At 39.4% G+C, this 15,588-nt stretch overlaps 1 protein-coding gene across 1 annotated transcript in view; it reads left to right on the forward strand.

Moving 5' to 3' along the window:
* The window catches only part of UNC13C (unc-13 homolog C), a 678,662-nt gene continuing 665,814 nt past the window's right edge, over positions 2,741 to 15,588 (forward strand). The window contains exons 1-3 of the mRNA XM_005685753.3: positions 2,741 to 2,824; positions 3,433 to 3,558; positions 5,002 to 5,073. The gene's annotated coding sequence lies outside the window, so the exon portion shown is untranslated. The remainder of the gene's footprint in view (positions 2,825 to 3,432; positions 3,559 to 5,001; positions 5,074 to 15,588) is intronic.

Genomic DNA, 15,588 nt, shown 5'->3' on the forward strand with positions numbered 1-15,588 from the left:
TAATAAAATTTTAAATCTTTTATTTTTAAAATCTTTCAGTATTGATATATGCACATATCTTTTTTATCTCATACCCTCTTCCAAAAATTATGTTTTCTTTATAGTTTTCTTTTTGTTGTGTAAATGATTCAAGTTGAACATGACCAATAAACAAATATTTAAAAGGAAAGAATACTAGATGTGTTAGAAGTAGTAAATTATTTTCTATTTATTTGGTAAGATTTCAGGGCCACGAAGTTTTATGTTTGAGGAATGAAAACAATATAACCCTTATCCTTCTACTCCAGGATGCTGATGTTTTGTTAGTCTAAAATTCTTCCAAATATCTAAGAAAAGTAAATCATTTACATAGCATCAGTTATTAACATCTGTAGTCATTAGATTCTTTCCTGAAAATTGTGCTGGGTCAGGTAAGACCTGAGTAGTTGAGTACTTGAAGGAAGCCTTGAGAAAATGCAGCAGAAAATATAAACAAAGATGAGGCCAAGTAGCTGGTAACTGAATATGTACACTTCACAAGCTTTGTATACGTCAGGCTAGGCTTTTCTATGCCCCTCAGTTCCAAGGCTCAGACCAACTGACTGAGAACTTCATCAGCTAACAGGAAATATTTGATTTAGAATAGTGTTCCATATTTGGACACAGCTGGGACTTGAAGAATCTGCCTTGGAGATGCAATTTCTAATAAAGATCCATCAAGAATTAATTCCTTAAATTCTGTACAATATATCATTACAGGGCCTTTTCAGTAGACTATTTATTACATTTGTATTTAGTGTATTCAGTAGTATATTTAAATAGACAATCAGACAGTTTACATTCAAATTATGTTTTCCCTAACATAAGTATGTACTTTTTATATTTTCCAGTTATCTATATAACAACATGTTGCAACGTGAAAGCTTTGGCATTTCATATTTTGTACTCAAATGTAGGCACTACCACTTTTTAGCCTTGTGGTGGTAGGCAGGATGCTGAATTGTGCCAGGCCATGGTTTTCTCCTCTCTATAGCAGGAATAGTTCATCTATTTTTAGAAAATTGTTTCAATGATTTAGCACGGTACTTTTAAAAATACTCAACATAATGCCTAGAACAGAGCAAGGAAATATAAAATGGCAACTGCAGTACTATTATTGATATTTGCTACCTGTTACCTGTCTGTCCTACATATGATATCATATTGTGACAATAAAGATAATATATTTTGTAGACCTGGAGTCACTTAACCTGAAGATCAAAACTAGGGCATATTCTGGGACAGTGTGGAAATCGGTGAACTGATGTCTGTGTCAGTCCAGGAACTAGGGGCCATTCCAGGGCTTGGCTCTGGATTTGTCCCTTGATCCTGAAGTCATCACACTCTGACATACATTATAGTCTGCCCTGTGAGCCGCTCAAACACTCTTGCTTCATTTGTCAAGTTCACCACCTGGGATAGCTTGCTGATCTCTTTTCCTAGGGAAACTTACGTGATGAAAGTTATTGGAATGAGCTGGAGCCCTTGTGATTGCAACTGCTCTCAAGACCACAACATATCACCTTCCTCCTATACGTAGCATTTGATATGTCTCCTACCTAATGGCTAGCACTTCTCCTGGTCTAGCTGGCTTGCCTCCTGCAGTGACCCAGATTACATCCCTGAGTGACCTGAGATCGCAGTCATTTTGCCATTCTTATCCATTCACCATCAAATCTGGCAGGTAGTTGTGAAGATTTTTCTCAGTCGCTTATGGGTGCCAGATGTGTTCCTCCTTGTCCACATAGTGCAATTTCAGCCTTACGTTCTCCTCATGATCAGAGTCAGTTCTTCCTGCCATAGGTTTAAAAGATGGAATGGAAACCATATCTTAAGGCTTATTTCTTCACTGTGTCCCAGTAGTAGCAGTGTCCCCCTGGGAGTCAGATACTCTGTAAGCAGGAAAAGCTAAAGTTGTGGGGATGCAAAGTACAGATGTTCCATCTGGGACATTGAGAGAGGTAATAAGCAGGGACACTCCTTGGTTTCCAGACCTCTGTGTTCTATCTACTGGGGACACAATACCGTGTGATGGTCATGGATTTAGAATGTATACTACAGTCTGCAGTACGGCATCCCATCCCATCAGGGTATCATTTCTAAGTTGGCATTTCAAATGTGTTTTCAAAGGCTCTTATTATTAAAATTATTAATCTGGAAGTTTCTGGGTTTGGACGTGGTATGTCATGGAACAACAGAATCCTTGGTGAGGACCCTGCTGCTGCACAAACACTACTGTAAGGTAATGCCCTTGGTCTAAGATGAAATTATGTGTGTGGAAAAGGCACATTTATATCTGGAGTTGTGTTGATTCCAGTTAAACTGAAGCAGTGCCCTTTCCAGAGTAGAGGTTCAGTGTAATCAATTGCTACCAAGTGGCTAGTCGATCCTCTTGAAAGATGTTGTTATTAGGTTCTCAGCATTGATCTCTGTTGCTGGTGTGTTGGGCATTCAGCAGCAGCAGTACCCAGCTCAGCCTTGATCAATAGGAGCCCAGGCTGTTGAATTCATACATAATCTCTATTTCAGCCACAACCAATCATCATTGTTTGCTTGGTTATTCATTGCTACTTCCATGGTGCATACTATCTGGTGGAACTTAACATGCAACATACAGTATTTCACACTTTGAACTCTTTCTTTTAAACCATCCATATTTCTCCTCTATGGTCTCTTTGACCCCGGTGTTCTAATTTTTCTTCTTGCAGGCTCCTGAGAAATTTGGCAAGTGGTTCACCACCGCTCATGAGTCCACATATATTTTTACCATGGGCCACTTCTCTTTGCATGCAAAGTGAATGATCAGGTAACCTACCCCAAATTCTGCCCATTGGAAAGATTTTTCCCTCTCTGATGTCTTTCAGTGCTATATTGAGTGAGATGGTGGACCAACAGTCCATTTTCATGGAATACTCACATGTTGAGATACCCACACAGTAGACAAACTGTCCATGCACTAAGGAAGACTGCTTCAATAGCAATCAAGTCTTCCTATCTAACTTTATATATATCCACGTCGATCTAGTACTCACAGAAGCCAGTTCATAAGTACTCTGTCAGTTCCTATATGCTCCAGTTGGTGCACGCATGTTGCTGAGGTTCTTCAGTTCCTTCAACACATAGTCTTTTTCCTCCCTTTACAGGCTCTTTCGTTTAGCTGGCTTATGTTGTTTCTTTTCCTAGTTATTGGTCTGGGGGTCCATGGGGATATTTTCGGTAGGTCTTGTTGGAGGGTACACACATTTTCTTGCAAGTTTTCAAGCAAGAGTGGCGCACTAGCTACCTACAGGGGAGAGCCACTTCTTGTCAGAGGATTCAGGGAAATCTGAGGATTGAAGAGTTTCCAGTGAATTAACCCAGATGTCCCCAGTCCCATTTTTTTCGCATGACTCATAGTCCCATTTTCTTTCCCAGTTAAGGCCCCCATCTTGGCACAGACATCCTGTCTAAATTGAGAGTTAAACCTTCTCTGGAGCTCTGCCACACTTATGATCAATTCCTGGGTCTGATGCTCAATTTTTTCTGCATTTGCTGCAAGAGGTGAGAATTTCTTTATCTAATGACATAGATGTCTGCTGTTGTTACATTTAGTTTTAAATTGGTGGCATCACTTTAAGCCTTTCAATGTCTTTCTCCATTGCATTAAGAGGCTTCAGTAGCTATTCCATTCCATGGCACTAATCACTTCCTGTCTCAACCTCTAATACCTCAATGTAGTACTTGCCAGTTCTTTCCCTTCCACTGGTATTCACACATTCAGTTCAGTTCAGTCGGTCAGTCGTGTCCGACTCTTTGCTACCCCATGAATCACAGCACGCCAGGCCTCCTTGTCCATCACCAACTCCCAGAGTTCACTCAAACTCATGTCCATCGAGTCAGTAATGCCATCCAGCCATCTCATCCTCTGTCGTCCCCTTCTTCTCCTGCCCCCAATCCCTCCCAGCATCAGGTCCCCCACTAAAAGTGAATGTGTTAACAATTGTTCTGTTACAGTATACCACAGGCCATCAATTTTTGACATGGCATCAGTGATTAGGTCCTCATTGCCAGTCCAACAGAGAGGATTTAGATAAAAGATCTCATTTTAGAGTCACTTCCTCCGTGCTCCCTGATAACAACTTTCTTAAGTCAAGTTTTATGGGAAACACATTATGAAACAGAGATATATGTGCAGAGCTTCTTTTGGAAGAAGCTGAGCCATAATGTATTTGCAACAGAACCTCAGCCAATCCTAGGCCTCTGATACTAGTGTGTTAAAGCAAGAGGGCTAGGCATTTGGGAACCCCCATCAATGAGTTATTGTATGTGGGCTGACCCAGAGAAGGGAGAATAACCCCTTGGCCTCCGCCATTCTCAGAGAGTGACTCAGCTATGTGCCTTTGTCAGTTGCATGAATTAGTGACTTTGCCTTGGAGCGGGTGTTTGTGTGGCACACCACAGCTATGCCATACAGAATCTTTCCTTTAATGCTGAGAGAGGACTTGGATGGGAGGTTGGAATGCAAATGTTATGGTTGCAGTTACTTTGATTTTAATATCAAGGCCATGTAAGCACTCTAGGAAACCCCTTCTATGTCCTTCTTTCTTCTATGACACAGAAGTTTACTCAGAAGGCTTTCTCACTACTAATTTTATTTAGATTATTTTAGATAATATTTTTAAATGTATTAAAAATTAGCAGATTGTGGTTCCTGGGTGTCAAAGATTGTCTCTCTAATTTTCTTTCCAGCTGTTATCAAGTCCTAAGTGAAGGGTCCAGACCGAGTTAGGGGGCCAGATAAACACAGGATGCAACCAGAGACTGAATCTTAGTGTAATTTGATGGGAGGGAGGAAGGCTGACCATCATTTGTGAGCAGGGGCTTTTGGAAACGTGAATTTGGAGAGGCATTGTATTTTGTTATGTCTGTGGTTATTTGAGATACAAAAGAAGTTTCGTATTTCCTTTGTAATTGCTTCCTATTTTCTCATTTCAATTCCACCAGCACCTAGGCTTGCCATAGCTCAAGTCACCAACTGCTTCTTGGGCGATGATTTATTCCCAGATGGTCTTTGAGGTAAGAGCTGGCTGATGCTAAGCATGTTTTAATTTTAAACTAAAGAGACTTTCCATGTATAATTTAGTATTCCATAATACAAAATAAAAGACACTTTTAAAGAACTGAACTTACGTTAAATCCTTTATTGGGACAATATATTGCCAATCCTTATATGGGATGTGCTCTATTTTTGCCGAAAAAGTTGAAAGATGTCTTGCTCTTAGTTTAAAATAAGTTCTTTCTAGATTTACTTTAAAAGTACCCTGCAATCTAGAAAAAGAATGAAATTTCAGCTCTATTTATGAGACACTAATTTTAACTTTACTTTTAAGTGCCACACCCATTTTGCTTCCATGCTCTAAAGCATAAATAATTGACTTTCACCCAAGAGTTAAAATCAAATCAAGTTCCACTGAATGAGGAGAATTGCGCTGGACCTAACACTCTCAAAGGGGAAGGGAGGGAGGATATTAATTATGTAAGCATCTAAGTTTTGGTCTGTTGGCACATTGGACAGCATTCATTAAAATTTTAAATTCTCAGTTTTACTACGGAATAAGGACACATCTAGAGTTGTGTATAATCAGTGAGGTGAGAGGAACAGCTGAGAAGTCTTATCAGTAGTTAAGTGCAAAAGTCTGTGGTGAGGATTATGCAAACATATGTTTATATATGTTCTATAATGTGTAGAGTACAGTGAAGAGAAATTTTACTACCTCTATGGAAATGTTTAATTTTTTGTGGATTTTTGTTTTCTAAAAAAGGTAATGACCTCAAGTGAATATGCATGAGGGCCTGAACCAAGGCAGTTAAGTCCTGGAATGAAAGGCGACCTGGCAAATGAGAGAAACAGTCAAGTTTAGGACCATGAAATTTAGAACCAGGTAGAAGTTTGGAGCAATTAAATAGAGGGATTAAAGATGAACCTAGAGTTCTAGTTCATATATCTAAGAGAATGTTGGTTTTGCTAATTAGTATTGTATGAGAAATTTAAAGAACTTTGTATTTCATGAATGAATACAAATTTGAATATATTGACTACTAAATTCAAATACTGAATGGGAGATGTTAATAGTTATTCAGACCAAACTGAATGGAATTAGCAAATAGGAATTAATGCAAAGATGAGAAGCTAAGTGCAGACATACTGATTTGGTTAGAGAAAGTTAGAGAAAAGGGAATAAAAGAAATCTGAAAAGAGGATTAGAAGCCAGCAAAGGACCTTATTAGGGCCTCTTTGTGAGCAAGAACACTGACACTTGCCCCTCTGCTGGTGTCTCATCATCCCTTAGACAAAACTCATTGTGGCCACAGACCCAGGCCTAGAGTAATCAGAAATAGGATCTGCTTCTTCTGTGGCCCTGTGGTCTGTCATTTCTGCTTTTGACACCCTGTGTTCATGCTTTTCTTCTTCTGAAAGTATGTTTTCACTGCTTAGTTTTCCCAAAGATCAAAAGTTGATTGCTCAGGTCACAACATTGTCACTTTCTTGTTGAAATGCCTGAAAGGATCTGACAAAATCTCCATGTTCCAACTCTCAGTTCCCAAGATATAAAAACTAATTGGCCCAGTTTCCATCATGTAACCACTCTGGCCGAAATAACCATGTCCGGAGAGAGGCTGTGTTGTCATGGAGGTGTAGAGAATGATGAAAGAAAAGCTGAGTGGTTATTGGTTTCAGATGCAGCAGATAGGTTAGGGAATATTAACATTTGGTACAAATGTGCCCAATTAAAGAGAATTTTAATACAGTTCTGAGGCTGAAATTGGGACAGCAAGAGGTTGAAGATGACTGATTCATAGGGAAGTAAAGATCAGGACTCCTCTCAGTTAGGTGAAAGGTGCAGTAGCTTGAGGAGGTAACAACACTGAAGGAAAGCTGAAGTCTCTTTTGTTTTTTCATTTACAATCGGGTAGGATATAAACATGCTTATTGCTTAGGTTGAATAAACCCAGTAGAGAGAAAGAGAATTAAGATAGAAGCCAGGGAAGAGGTAATTGCTGGAGCATGATTCTAGAGGTGGTGAGAGATGATGCAATCAGGAGCACAGGAGGAGATGTGACCTTTGGAAAGAAGACATTCTCATATCCACAAGATGTGCAGTGAAAATACAACGCTGAAATAAATCTCTCTCTGAATACTTACTGTAGTTGTTCTAATTGGGTGACATTAAACCTGTGGATAACTTCAGTCTGCCTTCAGTCAAGGAGGCGTTCTGTGTCTGCTAGATTTCTAAGCAGATGAGAATCGAGGTCTGGCCTTTGTGATGAGACTGGATGTCAAAGAACCTTTTCTTCCCTAAACAGGGTGTCTTTCTGTTTATACATTTATGTCTTTGAGTACACAGCCCAACTGCCTTTTTCAGCATTGCACACTCTAACTGGGGCAACTAAAAAAATGCTAATTTTCATACTAAAATCAATTAAACAGGTTTTCACCATTCCAGGAAATTGACTCTCAAGTGTAATTTCCATCATCAAAGTACCTGCTATATTTTTTCTAGAATGAGATTTGTAAGCAGTAAAATACATAGATTTCAGGTTTATAATTTGGACTTCCCAGGTGGCGCTAGTAGTACAGTGGTATAGAATCTGCCTGCAATGCAGGAGAGGCAGGAGACACATGTTCAATCCTTGGGTGGGAAGATCCCCTGGAGAAGGAAATGGCAACCTGTTCCAGTATTCTTGCCCAGAAAGTTCCATGGCAGAGGAGACTGGCGGGCTACAGTCTATGGGGCTGCCACGAGTCAGACATGAATGAGCAACAAAACACACACACATACAAAAAAAATGAACATACATACTATCCCAAGTAAGATACAGAACATTTCCATCGCCCCAGAAGTTTTATTATGTCACTTTCAAGTCAGTTCCCATGCTTCACAGGCAACAAGTTTTCAGATTTATGTTATCATAGATTAGTCTTGCTTTGAACTTAATATGAATGGAATCAGAGAGCATTTACTCTTTTGTGTCTGCCTTCCTTGCTCGTCATGTTTTAAGATTCGTATGTAATAGTGGTTCATTTTTTATTGTTGTTTAGTGCTCCACTGTTTTAATATACTGTAATTTGTATATACTTTCTCCTCCTGATGGATATTTTCCCACCTTTTTGTCGTTATTAATAAGGCTGCACAGAAATTCTTATACAAGTTAGTTTGAAAAAATATATCTTAATTTGTCCTGCATAAATACTTCGGAATGTAATTGCTGGACCTCAGTATAAGTGTCGGTTTAAGTCTGCCAGAAACTACCAGATAGTTCTTAAAGTGATTATATTCTTTAACATCATCTTCTTTAATGCATAAAAATTCTAGTTACTTTTCATCTTCTCTTGAATTTGGTATGTAACCAGGCTTTTAAAATTTTATCCATTCTCATCTGTATGAAATGGTATCTCATTTTTGGTTTTTAATTTGCATTTCCTGATATTTAATGTTATAGAACACATTCCCTTACACCTATTGGCCAACTTACTTGCCTGGAGAATCCCATGGACAGAGGAACCTGGTGGGCTATAGTCCATAGGGTCACAAAGAGTCGGACACGACTGAAGCAACTTAGCACGCAGGCACACACACATTGACCAGTTAGAAATCAGTCTGAAATCATCACTGATTACTAACCCTTTGTGTTGCTTTTAAGGATATGCTTTTGCCATTATAGATCAAAAGCAATAAAATGAGCAAAATAAGCTAGCAAGTACCTAATCATCTATAGAGAATACTTTGTGAACAGATGTTTTTAGTGAGACACCCAAGGTGAAGAGCTATTTAGATTTCATTAATTAGACATGTGGACATCTAATCAATGTACCAATTTGCCAGCAATACTCATAATTTCTTGTTATAGATATATTCAATGTAATTTTAGCATGAGGGATATTTGTGGCTGAAATATTTAATTGTACATGCAACTCTTGTAGAAATACAATAATATCTAAAAATTTGAACCTTGCTTTTTTAGAATGTGTAATAATTACTTCAGCCAGGAGGGTATTAAATTTGTATTAAGAACAGGATAAATCCGTTTCCTTGCCACCCTACTAACATTTAGGTCAAATTCTGTTTATGGTTGAACAGATTAGTAATAGTTCATAAAATATTGGTACATTTTTTATTGCTTTTATTCCCAATAAAAACTAAACAACTATTGAATATTGGGTACCCTGATATATTCCATTAGAGAAGATAGATGCAAAAATGAGAGGTTGTATTACTTCATGCTATTGCAATAATACATGTAACACAGTGTAGTGTAGTGTATCAGTGGTGTTCATGTGAGCCCATGACACAGATGAAGGGGCACATCTACCTGGGTCATCAGAGAGACTTCTGCAGACTATTACTGTTTGACCTGGACCTAGAATCCAACTTGCCAAGTAGGGAATTTAAGAAACTCTGGCTGGCTTCATGAGTTTTGGCTTAAAGAACATTTTGTTGGAGTAAGTGAGGGAATGATAAGCAAGAAAGTGGATATTAATGAAACCAGACACTATGTCCCACCAAGGAATGTGACAGATGTGTTCACTCTCATTATCACATCATCTCACACATCTTGCAAACACCCCTAGGACATAGATAGTATAATTCCTGGTTTATATGCAAGGAATGTGAAATCTCTGTGGTCCCAATCCCAGTTTCAGAAATGTTAAAATATGTTTGTCTTAAAATCAATAAAATATAATAAAATTATTATTATAAGTTCTTATCCACTCCTTTAGAGTATGTAACATTTTAAAAGAAATAATTTTAAACTATATATAACACTACACATTTTTATCTTCCTCACAAGGCCTCAGAATTGGTATGATTCTTACTCTCTCTTGAAAAACATTCGGCAGTTTTCTCTAGTCTGAATGGATGCAAAAGAGGAGCCGTGTTACATTAGGACTCTCTTTTTTGTCTTATAGTCAGAAAGGGTGTAGGAATAGAAGAAAGATCTGATCAGCTCACAAGCTTATTGTTATTTATTAAAAACATAAATAATATCTAACATTTTTGAGTACTTCTGTGGTTCCAGGCACTCCTCTCATGATCTCTTATTTAATTCTTACAGCAATATGAAGAAGTTGGTACTGTTATTATCTCATTTGTCAGACAAGGAAACTTAGGAACAGAGAGGTTAAGCAGTTTGCTCCCTGTATACAGAGAGCCAGGATTCACAGTAGACCATCTGGTCTGGCTTAAGCCTCCGTCCCATGCCCCTCCCCTAATGTAACAAATAGTATATGTTGGAGCTCAGCTGGGCACCAAATGGAATATGCCTTCTATTCACCAAAGATAGAAGTGCTCCCTGATAGAACTGTGGTCATCTTATGTGAACAGTGTGCTGTGTACGGTTTGGGAGCCACACTAATATTTAAATTCTACTCCCATCACTTGAGTAAGTCATAAGTAACTTACGTAGGGTCTCTGAGTCTCAGTTTTCTTCTTTTTAGAATATGTGTGCTTAGTTGCTCTGTTGTGTCCGACTCTTTGCTACTCCATGGACTGTAGCATGCCAGGCTCCTCTGTCCATGGGGATTCTCTAGGCAAGAACATTGGAGTGGGTTGCCATGTCCTCCTCCAGGAGATCTTCCCAACCTAGGGATTAAACCCAGGTCTCCTGCATTGCAGGAAGATTCTTTACTGACTGAACTGCCAGGGAAGCCTGTTTTTAGAATAAGAATAATATTTTACCTTATGAGGATTTAAGGATTAATTATTTTAAAATACTGAAGACAGAGTAATCATTTTCTATTAGGATGAAAACGGCAAAAAAGTGCTTGGGAAGCTCAGGTGGGGACATGTAATTTGTTCTCACAGGGACTTGGGCTCCTGCCTTATCACAGGTCACTAGGCTGGTAATGTGTCTCCAAGCAACCTAGTAGGACAGAGACATGGGAAACATTAGAATTGGTGGCAACTTTTGCTCCAGGATGGTGTTTTTTCTCAGTGACCTTCCTTTATACAGCTTATGTGTCTAGTAAGAATTCCAGTACATGATGAAAGTGCTCATAAGATTTTCTTACAGAAAGCTCTCTTAATATCAAAAGACTTTCTAGCTCCAGAAAATTACCGATGTTGACCATAGAGAATCAAGGTCAAAGTCAAATCACTTAAAGATGGATTTGGATTGCTGCTTCTGAGAATGTTGCCATGGTAGGAAGATGCCAAATCCTTGGATGGATTGCCTTAGAAGAAGGCAGTGCAGCACAGGCAGGAACAGCAATGAAGCTGGGGCAGGAGACCTGTATTTTTGTTCCAGCTCTGCTGTTTGAACTCAGGCAAGGGTTTTGACCCTTTTATGTTTTCATTTCATGTTGTGCACAATTTGAGGATTAGTGCTGTTTGAACTGTACTCCCCAAGCCCTGTACCTGTAGAGGGTCTGTACGGGCGGTAGCTAGTGTGGAAGCAGCAGGTAAAGTGAGCCTCCAGCACTGCTTCTTTAATTCAACCAAAGAGGCTCAGCTTTGATCAGTTAAATTCATTGAGTTTCTATGTCTGCTTTAGTTGGGGGAAAAAAGAGGTGGTGGTGGAATCAGAGGATATAATCCAGGTAAACTAAAGCAATATGTCTCTGGAATGACATCATTCTAAGTTGCTCATCTGTAACCCGTGTATCTGTGCTCTGCCTGCTGTCCACATCAGTGGGCAGAAGTTACGAAGACTAGGAAAAAAAAAAAAAAGTTGCCAAGACTTACTCTCCAGAGGAGAAATCTGTAGCTGAGAACAGGGCCAGACCATGGCCAAGACAGTCAGTGGGCCAGGCTTATTCAAGGCTGCCTAGTGGCTCATATCTGCCCTTTTCTGCTACTTGTCTCCTTTGGTGGGAAATTCTCCCCAATCTCATGTGTGCTCTCTGCTTTTCCCTCCTGCTCTTGAGGAATGTATTCATAAACCTTTTACACCAAGACACAAAGTGACTTACATGCCTTAAAACCTAAGAGCCCCTTGGTGAGATTTGCATTTCAACAAGGACCAAATCTAAAGTAAAAGTAACATAGCTTCTTGAGGCAAGAGTTCTTCAAATGTATTACATAGGTGACCACTTTTTTCCTTAGGGTTGGTTCTCTTGGGAAGTAGATCTTAGTGTTTTATGAGAAAGGACTCTGAAGCCGGTCAGTGTGGATTGCATTTCTACCTGTGTCACTTCCCAGCTGTGTGTCCTTGGGCCAGTTACTTGGGTTCTCAGTTTCTTCATCTGTAGAATGGGGATCAATAACAGTACCCACTGCAGATATTATAAACAAACATTAATGTAGTAATCTCTACAAAGGAGTTGACAGAGTATGGCATTTAATAAGCATTTTGAAAATGGAAAAAACATGTACAAGAGGTATTTGATAAATAGCTTAGAAGAATAATGAAAGACTAAAGATCATGATTCAGAATATATGAAAAAGAGAAATAAAAAAAACTATTATGAAAATAATTAGTTCTTGATCTGTCTTTCAAATGATTAAGGCCAGATTAGCTGGAGGACCAGAATAATACAGAAGATCTTACTTACAAAGCAAAATTGGAGACACAGATGTAGAGAACAAACATAATGGATACTAAAGGGGGGAGGTGTGATGAATTGAGAGATTGAGATTGACAAACATACACGATTGTTAATATGTTATAAAATAGATGGCTGAGAACCAAGTGTATAGCACAGGGAACTCTTCTCAATTCTCTGTGGTCACCTAAAGGGGAAGGAAATCAAAAAACAGGGGATATATGTACACATAAAGCTGATTTCACTTTGCTGTATTGTAGAAACTAACACAACATTATACAGCAACTATACTCCAATAAAAATTTTAAAAAGAGAGAGACAATGGAGGAATAAACTAGTGTATCTATGGCACCATGAAGAGGCCTGGAGTAGAGGATATGAAATAATCTGTACCCAGAGAATAAGAGGGAAACCTATATTTAAGGAAGATAAGATGGAAATTAGTTCAAGGGATGGTTTGGAGTGGTAGATGATATTACTTTAGGAGGCCTGTAAGCTATCATAATATTAAATGTCTGGAGTAAGGAGAATGTACATTTATATAGTGAAGGGACCAAGTCTGGAGTCTAGAGATGCAGGCAATACTTTGGCATCTATGAGACTCGCTATCCATACCCATACACTGTGGATAATATCCTCACAAGGTCATCAAGAAGATTATGAGTTGATACACAGAAAAGTATTTCGTAGATTCCAAACTGCTTATAGAATGATTGGTACTAGATGTCATTGTGGACTTCTAAACCACAGTGACTGCAGCCATGAAATTAAAAGATGCTTACTCCTTGGAAGGAAAGTTATGACCAACCTAGATAGCATATTGAAAAGCAGAGACATTACTTTGCCAACAAAGGTCCGTCTAGTCAAGGCTATGGTTTTTCCAGTGGTCATATATGGATGTGAGAGTTGGACTGTAAAGAAAGCAGAGCGCCAGAGAATTGACGCTTTTGAGCTGTGGTGTTGGAGAAGACTCTTGAGAGTCCCTTGGACTGCAAGGAGATCCAACCAGTCCATCCTAAAGATCAGTCCTTGGTGTTCCTTGGAAGGGCTGATGCTGAAGCTGAAACTCCAGTACTTTGGCCACCTCATGCAAAGAGTTGACTCATTGGAAATGACTCTGATGCTGGGAGGGATTGGGGGCAGGAGGAAGAGGGGACAACAGAGGATGAGATGGCTGGATGGCATCACTGACTCGATGGACATGAGTTTGAATGAACTCTGGGAGTTGGTGATGGACAGGGAGGCCTGGTGTGCTGTGATTCATGGGGTCGCGAAGAGTCGGACATGCCTGAGTAACCGAACTGAACTGAATGATTAGTTACGTTGAGCATCTTTTCATGTGCCTCCTGGTCATCTGTATGACTTCTTTGGCGCAGGAAGCCCAGCTTAGTGCTCTATGGTGACCTAGATAAGTGAGATAGGGAGCAGGGAAGTCCAGGAGGGAGGGGATGTATGTATAGCTGATTCACTTCATTGTGCAGCAGAAACTAACACAACATTGTAAAGCAACTACAAGCCAATTTAAAAAATTAACAAAAACAACAAAAATTAAAGATATATCAGACAGGTGTAAATCCAATAAAGACATTCTAAGGGAGCCTTTTTAAAGCCTAATCTTTTTATTTTCTTATCACCTGCCTTGTCCCAGCTACACTGCTGTTCCCTCCCATCAGCTCCTTGTGGCTAACGGTGTGGCTAGCTTTCCCTTCCACCTCCAGCTACCCTGGCTTGTTACTTTGCCGTGCTTTAAGGGTCCTGCTCATCGAGCTGTGTGGTCAGCACATAGGTCAGAGCTACTTTCCACTGGGCCTTCTGGCTCTGATGACCTGCCCCTGCACGTGGTTAGGTTTTGCTCTGTCTCTGCAACAGCCCATCTTCCTTCCTACCTCATAGGAAGTAACTTCCAGCCAGCTGGTTTTCAAATCGCCAAGAATTTACTGTTGAACAGATATTTGGTGAACTGTGTTCATATATTTCTCTTTGAGTTATTCTTGGAAAATGTTGTTTAAACCAGCAATCAGACAGTACAGGATATTTACTGTTGAGGTGCTGTAATGAGAAACAGAGGCTTTCTTGCTCTCTTCTGGTGCGGGATTAATGATCATCCTAACAGGGTCCTGTGTGCTTAACACAAAATCAATGCCAACAAAAGAGCAGTGAAGAGATTTCCCTATTGGGCTGGTAGCAGGGATTAAGCAGATAGTAATAAACACAAGGTCAGAAACTCAACTGGCAAGCCATGAGGTTCCTAGGCCAAAGGTGGGGATTCAATTCAGAGTCAGGGACTGAGAGAGGAGTCATGCTGAAATAGAAAGGGTAGAACTTGGGGAGGCAACCTGGTAGGGCCTCTTTCTCAGATCATCCTCTTTCTCTTCTCTCCCTTGCAAGTTAGCATTCAGATACCCAGGTCACCTATTTTATTGCATTTGATAAGGAACTTAGAATTGTTAATAAAAGACTTTAACTTAATTTTGGTAATGATTTAGCAATAAATTGCTGACTGTTCAAAGGTTCATTAGCTCTTTTAGCCCACAAGGATACCTACTGTTGAGGTCATGCTAAATAGTTTTTTCACAAAATGGACTTGTTAACACACTGGCAAAAATATTTTAATCCCCATCAGACCCTCATATTCAGTTTGGAGTTGATACATTCTCAGTCCAAATCTGAGGCCTGGAGTCAAGTCTGTGTTGCTTATGAATTGCATGTACTAAGTCAAGTTTCCTTGAAAACTCTAAACCTCAGCTCCCTTTTCTGGGAAATAATAATACTAATTTTACCCAATTATTATGGGATTAAAATGAAGTGAGGTAAATTTTAGAAAATTATGTACACAGTGCTTGGCACATAGTAAAAGTAATAAATATTACTACTAAAGTGTCTCATAAGATAGCCTAGCCGTTTAATCTCTCTCAAAGATTTCCTGCCGAAACCTTTACACCTACCCCCAAACATCATTAATGAGAACAATGTGCATGCATGCGAAGCCTCTTCAGTCGTGTCTGACTCTGTGCAACCCTATGGGCTGTAGCCCACCAGGATCCTCT

The sequence above is a fragment of the Capra hircus genome, chromosome 10 (genome assembly GCF_001704415.2).
Source record: "Capra hircus breed San Clemente chromosome 10, ASM170441v1, whole genome shotgun sequence".
In the NCBI taxonomy this organism is placed as follows: Eukaryota; Metazoa; Chordata; class Mammalia; order Artiodactyla; family Bovidae; genus Capra; species Capra hircus.